The 7190-nt window shown below is 39.4% G+C and overlaps 1 long non-coding RNA gene across 1 annotated transcript; it reads left to right on the forward strand.

The window, feature by feature from the left end:
• The first annotated feature begins 302 nt into the window (after window positions 1-302).
• On the forward strand, window positions 303-6742 carry LOC128807643 (uncharacterized). Its single transcript, XR_008437222.1, has 2 exons — window positions 303-426; window positions 6528-6742. It is a non-coding gene; the product is annotated as an uncharacterized LOC128807643 (long non-coding RNA).
• Window positions 6743-7190: the final 448 nt, after the last annotated feature.

The following is a 7190-nucleotide window of genomic DNA, read 5'->3' on the forward strand; positions in this document are numbered from 1 at the left end:
AATAATGCAATTTGTATAAGACAGCCATCTTTAAAGCACTGCATGGCAGGGAGACTCTTGGGAAAACAAGAAGTTTAAAAGAAGCATCCAAGAAGCATAAAAAATTATGACATAAAATTCTGGTCGGAGGGAGACCACCAATCAGACACCACAAGGAGCTTGTACCCATCCAACTAGAGGATGAACAGCACAAGGGCAACATGTAGACACCCATGTGGAGTGCTCTTATGTGACCTTATAGCTTTCTCCATGACCTGCATTAGCAGAGGGAACAGTGTACACATAACAACAAAGCACTCGTATGTTGAACACAGTTGTTTAAATAGGTGAATGGGCGCTCCCAGGGAAGATGTACATGCTTAAAATCCAGGTGCCCAGAGGTGTGGGACAAAGGACATCTGGGGATGCAACATGTATAAGATGCTGGTGAGGTTAGAATTTCATGGGAATAGTGATAGAAGAGTGTTGAGAAAATTGTAGGTGTTTTATAACTTTTTTAAAGAGTTCACTAGTGCATTTTTTTTTCAGTTGTATTGCTGATATTGATCCTGGATGCATAGTTCTCTGGCTGTTGGTTAATTATGTGGAGTCACTTCATTTTAATTCTAGTCTGACTTTGACCATATTAATCAAGCATTTTTTCTCTTCAGCACCGCACAACTTGCAAACTAGTCCTTGTTTTCAGGGATGTGTTTCCAGCAATGGTGATTTATGGAGCTGGACTCTTCCTTTCATAATGTTTCCAACACTGTTTTTCCAAAGAACTGAGATAATCTGGGATAAATGCTGAGTGACTAAGATTAGTCAGAGGGAAGGAATAATCCCAGAGAAGGTTGAATTGCACAAAAGAAGTTGGGATGAATGAGCTAGAAGAGATTTGATAGCAGGTGGGAACGAGTGTGCTTGTTGAGAAATAAGGGTTCACAGCTTTTTTTTTTTCTGATAATCCCACACTGAAATATCTACTTCACTCTGCATCTAATTTCATAGCAACCCAAACAAGCTAAAGGACTTTAAAGCATTTTAAAAGCCATCTTTTCTTGTAATAATAAAAGTTTCTCAACCTCAGTAACAGTATAGAAGCTATAAATTAAAACCTTTCCTGATGATTTTCACTGCTTCACTGGTTATATTTTCCATACAGAAATGTTGCAGTGAAAAATTACTTACAGAGAAGTAACTAACCAGTATAAGATCCTACATAAATCCTGTGTGAGCTGGATGATTTGTTTCCAGTTCTTTGGTCAATAGCTGTATCCAAATTTATAGAGCTGCCGTCATGTCTGATCAACATTATTTTAAATGGAAGTCAGGTTTACATGGCACAGAAATTGTAAAACATTCAGACTCCTGGACAATTTTTCATAACCAAAATATGATTGTACCTCTCTAATTGGAAAGTAGCTGTATTCAAGTTCATAGTTAAATAATGCGGAAAACAGACAAGCCTTAAACTATTTAGCTTACGTACTGAGCACACTCAAGCTAATTTTCTCACACATGGAGACGTAAAATTAGTCTGTGTAGAAATTCATGCTATCATGGTGATAGTACTTTAATTTAATATTAGCTCAGAGATCTCCCCATTCCCATGGTGTCTACTGGGCAGACTTGGTCTAATTGGAGAGAAGACATTTCTATTTTAAGTGTGGTGATTATCTAAAATCCCAGATTTCACATGCTCATTTTGCTCAGTTTGTGTGAAAATTTCCATTAACATCACAGAACAGCTGACACAAGTTTAGATATCATGTATGAATAAATAACCAGTCTGAAGGTATGCCTGACAACAGAACACTGGACTGGAAGTCCCCCCAAGGCAGGCCAATTGCCTTGTGATATTGGCTTCAACATTCATATTTTAGATCTGAAGTCTGTGTTTTCTAACTTGAACCTTCCTGCGGCGTTAGCTTTTGTTCTCCCCAGCTGCACGCAGCTCTTGGGAGCCCAGCTGTGGCGTAGCTTCCACGTGCTGCCGGGGTTTTCTGCTGCGGGTTCCCGGACACGGCTCCGTGTCCCGGGCGCGTGGGCTGGCCAGCCTCTGTTACCGTGCGCTAGGGATCCAGTAAAGAGGTAAGGAATTTGTCCATTTACTCCGTGCTTGGCAGGAACGGTTTATTGGTCACGTGGCGTGGTTCGATGGAAAGACGCAAACGCTCCCGGCACTCGCATGGGAGAAAATGGCGCCTGGCTGCCGGCAGGGTAGGATTTTATGGAGGGACGGGGTGAGAGGATCCACAGCCTGCCGTCCAACAGGGGCGGCTGCCGTGGCGGTGACGCCAGCAACAGCGACCAACCAGAGAACCCTGCAGGGGCGGGCACTGAGCCTCGGGCTGAGCGGGATCGTGTGGATTGGGGTGGCCAGCACGGGGTTTCCCGGGGCTGGACGGGGCGTGGTTACAGGAGCGGCACAGGGGGAAGCCCAAAGGCAGGCAGCGTGGGGCCAGAAACCGTGGGGGGGGAACGACATGGGGGAAACGCGGAGGTACACAGGACTCGGCTAGCCAACACAAATAAGAACCCCTAAAACCCAATCCCAGGATGCAACACCTTCCCATGCTTGTGGTTTGTCTCAGAACTGAAACTACAGAAAACAAGAAGTGAAAGAAACTGAATTTTACCGAGCAAAGCGTGCATTTCCTTCTTCACTGTAACACTTATATAGAGAACACCAGCAGCTGAAGAGGAACGATTTGGGAACAACTCATTCTGCAGATGAACAACCCTCCTACAAAAGTTCCCCATCCCAGAGTCAGACTGGTGGAAATCTCCCCAGTGCTTTTGAGCTGGAAGTTAGCATTCTCAGTATTGCATTTTGAGAAACTGATGTAAGATGGTAACATAGCTCCTCTGGTACTGCTTGCAATTTATGTTGCATTTTTTGAATTGTGCATAAAAAATATTATTTATTCATAGGCACATTTGATATTTTATACAAGTACAATAGCAATAAACTGCTTACAACCCAGTTACAATGTTTCTAGGGCAGCCTTGAATTATTTTTATTAATTCTTCTAAAAATGCAACATTTAGTTCAGGTACCACTTCAGCATCATGTGATATCTTCTTTAAATCAAATAATAATTGGCATCTATGTAAAATTATTCCTTTTTACAATAATTTTAATTAATTTTTTAGCATCACATCTGATAGTTATACTACAACTATTATATTACACATTCATATTCTGTCATGAATTGATGTACAACATCTGAGTGATGTTGTACAACACTTAATAATCACTGGTCAGGACAGGCTACCTATTAACTGCACTTTCAAAATGATTTTCAATTGGACATAAGAGCTCTTCTTGCATTCTAAGATAAAAGAGTTTAGATGGTTTCAAATAACACTGTGAAATATTTCAGAAAGTCAGATATCAGTTTATAAGACAGTGCTGTAAATGTAGGTCCTCCAATCTCTAATAAAAACTCATAAATTCTTGGTGTGATCCAGCATTTAAAAAAAGCCCTTTAGTAATCGCTATATCCCTATATTGCAAATACATGCACAAGTATATGCATACTTATCTCCATATTCATTATTATTCTAAAATTTAATTTTATCTTGAAAAAATGCAATCTTAAATATTTTCAAAAGAGTTGTAAAAATGGACTTAAATATTCTCATTTAGCAGGACTAAAGTCTTATGACAAGGGGAGATACGTATAATACAAAAGACATAAGAGATTAGCCTCTTACCTTGATATACATGCAGATTTCTGTGTGAGACTTTGAAGTTAATATCAATGATCCAGTGAGAAATAAAAATGGGGGAAAAAGTCTATCAAATATTTGTTCCTAAAACTTACATGCAAAGGTGAATGAAGTTATAAACAAACAGGAAATAAATACTAGACTAATCTGGTAAACAGAAGAAAATTTCCTAAGTGCAATAAAATAAACACCCAGAAACTGAGGATATAAATCAGTCACGCTGAGAACTAGGAACTTAGTGTTGGAAATTCACAACCCTAAGCATAGTCAATGAAACTGGTTATAAGAAACTCTCTCCATGCAGATCTCTCCATTCAGAATATCAGTTAAGTGTACCAAAAGCCTTCTATATGCAAATATCTGTAAGAGGGATGGTGAAAAAATCTTGCCAGTGTGTGTTTTCTGGATAAATCTGATCTGCATAATTGTCCCCTTCTGGTGCCCACATTACAGACTGTGTTGCAGGTTTAACATTAGGCAGGAGAGAATTAAGAATTTTTTTAAATAAAGATGGAATGCAACCAGAAAAATCATATGATGAAGATCCTTGTGGAAGAAAGGAGGCATAGGGGACAATTTCCAAAGCCAGAGTTTGAAGAAAAAGGCACTGTTTTCTTCTTCATTAGCCAGAGATAGTTTAGCAATAAATGGAGCAGACTTGGAACTGTTAATGGAGACCAGAAATTTGCCCTCTTCCGGATATGCTTCCATTTTGTCAGTCAGCAGGTAGCTCCCTGGGTATACGCAGTGGTAGAATGTTATGGTACAAATAGTTCTATATGACTGCTGACTGCCTCTGTGTTGCCCCAGTGTTTGTTTCTGTATTTGTGCATATCAGTTCTGCTGTAGTTTCTCTATGCGAAATCCTGCTCAGGATTTCAAAATAAGTTGGGAGGTGGGGGGTGTTTAGCACTTATTTGTCTGTACCTGTATTTATGAGTGGTGAGAACAAGAATTATGAATGGCCTAACTTGGAGAAGCTCCAAGCACAAGGAAGTAGCCATGTTTGATGTCAAGGAAATTAAGGCTGGCTCTGCATAGATTAGAAATTGGTCATTAACTTTAGTTCTGCACGTCAGGGAGTTGCCTTCAGGAGCTGCAATCCCAGAAAAATAAAATTGGTTTATTTAGCAAGAATTGCATAGAATTAAATTATTTTTCTGGCAGCTAGATATTAAATCTTATAAAGCAAATTAGGAGAAGTGTAAGGCTGCATAATACCAGTTGGAAAATTAGAACCAGTTGAAAAATTAGAGATATTTAGCAGGTTTATTCTATTTTATTTCAGTAGTTTGAGATCAGCCTTTTTTTCATTGAACAATTTTTTTAGGGAAACAATTTTATTAAATAAAATTAGAAAAAAATACAGTTACTTAAAGGTCCCCAAATCTTCCATCTCCATTTGTCTTGCAAAACTGCTGAGGTACAAACTATTTGCTTGGGTTTATTATTGTGCTTCAGACAAAGTATATTGTGATTTGTTGTTCTTCATAGCTAGATACAATGACTATGTATTTCAAAATACATGTTATTTACATTTTATGTAAATGTAAAGCCTTCCTTGCATTACTTTGTCTAGTAAATGGTGATTATTTAACGATTACTTAGACTTCTATAAATACATGGCTTTACATTCCCAAAGGTAACATTTTGTAGACAGAGGTTCTTATGCACATTTATGCCTGGATTTCTATAGAACATGAGGTGCATGCATAGAAACGAACAACTTTTTTGCAGGAGGGCAATAGATTCAGTTCATTAGCCCTCACAATCTGGAAGAAAGAGAACAATGAAGCTGCTCCAGTCCTGAGGTTGCAGTAGCTGCAGCAGCAGCTGTTACATAATGTGCTCTTAGCATGGGTGAAATAGGTCAAGCTGAAGGCTGACTAGTCCTTGCACAGGTTACAAAGTGTAATGCCTCAGCACTTCACCATTTATGTGTCAAGAGTACATCCCCTTTTGAATGTTGTGACATGAGTTGCTGTCACCTGCGGCAGAGTTCTTGCCTCATATTGCACCAAATCCTTGTGGAAACATCTCCCTAACCACACAGCAGCCATTTACTGGTAGTTGCTGCAACAGCTGGCTCTGGACACACTGACTGGAAGAAACTGCACAATTCATGTATGATGAAGAACTGCTGATGAGACAAGGAAGGGAGAAAGCCATTTCAACTGAATAACACTCTTTTTCTCCTTTCATCACACACTGCTGCACTCAGCCTATTCCCTTTCCCTGGAATCCCATGAGGAATGTAAATGCTTACACTTGCCAATTTTTACTGCATAGGAAGGCATCAAAATGGTGGAAACCAATGCATGATCTGAGCTAAAGCACAGCCCTCAGTCTCCAGAACTCCATGAATGAAAGCAAAGATAAGGAAGCAGCGCAGAAAAAAAATATGGCAGTTAAAAGCCATACAGGATTAAGGCTATGGCTGCAATTCTAGCAGAATGATTGCTTGGCCTTAAGCTTCTGGGATCTTTTACAGAATCCAGGATAAGTTTAGAAAGAAATCTAATTATGAGGCTGCTAACAAGCCTAGATATAAGCTAAGCTCAGCTCTAAACCAAAACAGCTGAAGTGCCTTTGCTGCCATGTCACTAATTGGTCATTTCGACCACTGTGATTACCAGGATTGACACAGTGACAATGAAAGGCTATTTGCAAGTCACTGATAAGTGAGAGGAAGTAATGGAAAAGCTGTTTACCACTATTTTGGCAGGTTCAGAATATTAGTTGTGGTCAAGTAGCAGAAAGCAAAATGCCACACTGAGTTAGTAATTAATTTCTGGTATGTGTTTCTACAGAAATTCAGTGCAGAGGACTGCTACGAAACATGGTGAACTGACTACAAGGACACTTTGGCTTTCCATGTCAGTACAAGACAGCAGTATTCCATCACATAGAAGAACTTCCATTTCACACTTGACTGAAAGTCAAAACATGAAGTCCCCAAATAGATGCCTTTTTTGGATTACATCAGTCTGAGTGGCCAGCATGTATTAAAATTGCATGTGTCAGACATGGCTGTGCTGCATATGTTTAGATGGTGCTCATCAAACCACTTTCCAGCCTGCCATTAGGGTATAGCAAAACTGAGAAGAAATCATTATAAAGTGTGAACCTGATAATCTGAGAACATACTGGCCTTATTAGTTATAAGAAGATCCTGCCCACTGAGCAGTCTCTGCAAACTGTCAAATATCACCAGAGATGACAGCCCTTGCTTGGCTCTGGAATACTATCCACAATGTAAACTATTTGCCTGGGGTTCTGCAGATAATGGAATTGAAACAAACACTGCAGCAAATTAACCTGTCTGTCTCACAGGATGACATCAGACTAGATTTCCACACAAAGTATTATTATGGAAATTGCATTTTGACAATTTGAAACAAGTTTGGAATAAGTTTTTTTTAATTATTTTACTTCAGTGGGAAAAAACCAAACATACCAATGGAACAGCAAGG

Source organism: Vidua macroura, chromosome 5 (assembly GCF_024509145.1).
Source record: "Vidua macroura isolate BioBank_ID:100142 chromosome 5, ASM2450914v1, whole genome shotgun sequence".
NCBI classification, from domain to species: domain Eukaryota; kingdom Metazoa; phylum Chordata; class Aves; order Passeriformes; family Viduidae; genus Vidua; species Vidua macroura.